Raw genomic sequence first — 2,756 nt, 5'->3', positions numbered from 1 at the left:
AGATATTTCCATAGCATTTATATTATATTGTAAGTAGTCGAGAGATGATATAAAATATAAAAGAGAATGTATATAGGTTATTTGCAAAGACTATACCACTTTATATAAGGGACTTGAGCATCTGCAGATTTTGGTATCCATGGGAGTCCTGGAACCAATCTCACATGAATATTGAGGGATGACTGCATTCAGATGTGGCTCACATGACACAAATTCCACATCCCAGTAACCTTCTCAGACTTCCAATGAACATCACTAAATATCCATTAGAATTATAACCCATGTGGCATGGCATTGTGAGTCTATGGTCTTGGTCCTCAATTAAGGGAGATGAAGATAGAAACTACTTAATAATTAAAGACACAGGCATCACAAGATGTGTCAAATAAGATATCCTTTTTAACTGAAATGATAAGGAAAGAGTTTGTAGAGGTAATGGGATCATGACTCAGCCTTGAAGATTGGACATAATTCAAATAATCAAAAATTTAAAAATAAATTATTCTTTAAGAGGAGAAAACCTCATAAAGGTATAGAAATAGGTGTGATTGCCATCCATCCGTCTCTCATCCATTCATTCACTAGATTTTTACTAAGAATCTACTCTATTAACAAAGTCCCTACACTTAATTAAGGACTAGTAGAGAAATACACACAAGTGATTACATTTCAATATAACAAAGGTGCTATAATAACAATTCTCAATCGATTAGCACTTACACTTAACCCTTTGCAAGATTAACTATTAGTAGTATTTTCCATTCTCTCTATAACAGACAGTATCGTGGCAGTTCAAGGATAAGACTGTACTTTTAAAACATGGATATACTTCTATGTAGTTGTGTTGTATGCTTACCAAGTTAGTTAATTTCATTCCCATACTTGTTTATGCCAGTTCTACTTGTTCTAGAAATTATGCATATTATATAAAGCAATGAAATAGAAAGAAGGAGAGTTGTTTCTTTGAAACTAAGCAGAAAATTGGGTAAAATTCAAAGAGGCTAATCATTAAAAACTTCTGTGAAAGTATGTTTAGCCAAGGCAAATGCAAAAGTTTGGAATGGCAGATAAACTAGATGGATTCTTACACTCAAGTTGCTTTGTGAGGATTTTTAAGTGGTGTGCTCAACTTCAAGGAAACTAAAACTAATATGAAAGATGGTTGTGGCTAATATAAGAAAGACTACTTAGAGTTCCAATTTCATAGTGAAAGCTTTTGGTCTTACATAGAAGATTGACAAATGAATGTAAATTTAAGTTTTAAGTTATATTAGAGGATTTGTTAATTAAATCATTTGTTTACAGTTCTCCATTTTAATTGACTTTTTTGATTAACCTGCAAACTAGGTAATAGGATATTGTTTGAGAATTCAGGAAAGGGGCCTTTGAGCTGAGACTTGAATGATGAGTAACTTTGCCACAGGGAAAAAGTAGAAAACAGCATTTCATCAAAGGGAGACATGGCATTGAGTTGTGCTTAGGAGAATCACAAGTGCAATACGTACTTCATTTGGGACATTTGGTATATTTGGTAACAGGGAATTAGTTTGAAGCTAGATTGTGAGGGTTTTAAGAGGCCTTAAAACCCAGACAGAGGAATGTAGATTTCATCATTGTTAATATAAGTAATGCTATTGAAGGTTTCTCATCATGGGCAGAGTACAATGTGTACTATGAAAATGTTTTAAGAGAGATTAATTTATCTGTACTGTGAAAGGTATAAGGATGAGAGAACATGACCAAAGGTCGGGGTGCCTGTTGGGACACCAATGGCAAAATTAAGAGGAAATGTTCTAAGGGTTTAAAGTGGTGGCAGGAAATGGGAATAAGGAGGGAAGGAAAGAATACAATTGATATGATAAAGGAAGAATTACTAGAAATGGTAAATGATTAGATGTAGAGATAATGGAAAAGGAAAGAGTTGAACATAATTTTAAGGCTTTAAGCCTGGTCAGTGGAGGAAATAACAGTATTGTTAGTATAAATCATGAAAGAAGACCAGGAGAGAGTTATTTAAGGGCAAAAGATTAAAGGCTAGTTGTAGACGTGTTGTATAAGAAAACAAGACAGATTAACTAGGAGTAGCAGCGGTGGGTGTCAGATTAGAGGTCATGAGATGAACTGCCTGAGGATATAATTTGGAGAAAGCCAAAATTAAAGAAAGGATAACTCCTCTGGCTATTGATCAAGTCCTTGGTTATCAAAAAGAATATCTGGAGGAGTGAGTCAAGATGGCCAACTAGAGACACTGCTTGTCGGACCATCACAGCTGGAAGGTAGGATATTGGACTGAGGAGAGTAGAGAAGAGTTGCAGCACAGGTGTGGATCACAGAGAGAGTTGACAAAGATGACTGGGACCCCACGGACAAAAGCTACGAAGCTCACAAAGAAGAGGGTGAAGAGGAGAAGACAGTGGTGCAGATCAAACTCAGAGAGGCTCAGAGCAGAGTGAAAAGGCAAGGGAGATTTCCCCTCCCCCAACTATGTGCCTTCTGTGAATAGCAGGACACAAAGTATATTGAACGCCTCTCCACCCTCCATGAGCCCAGGCACAGTGGCTAATTGGGAACAGTGGGGTGAACCAGCAAGCCCCAGGAATTTGAGCATCCATAAGGGACACTCTATAGGAGTGCCACAAGAGACCAGAGTGCCGGCTTTCTTACACCTAGGCACTTCCTCCTCTGCACCTGGCATCCGAGAAAGTAATTTGAGCTCAGGCTGACTGGGAGCCACAGCCCCTACCTACCCCACTAAT

General features: G+C 37.5%; 1 protein-coding gene across 1 annotated transcript in view; it reads right to left on the bottom strand.

Moving 5' to 3' along the window:
* The window catches only part of LOC105819719 (leucine-rich repeat-containing protein 9), a 146,682-nt gene that overhangs the window by 65,999 nt on the left and 77,927 nt on the right, over nt 1-2,756 (bottom strand). The window lies entirely within an intron of this gene.

The sequence above is a fragment of the Propithecus coquereli genome, unplaced genomic scaffold, assembly GCF_000956105.1.
Source record: "Propithecus coquereli isolate 6110/MARCELLA unplaced genomic scaffold, Pcoq_1.0 Scaffold5, whole genome shotgun sequence".
Lineage (NCBI taxonomy): Eukaryota > Metazoa > Chordata > Mammalia > Primates > Indriidae > Propithecus > Propithecus coquereli.
This window is presented reverse-complemented; position numbering and strand designations above follow the sequence as displayed.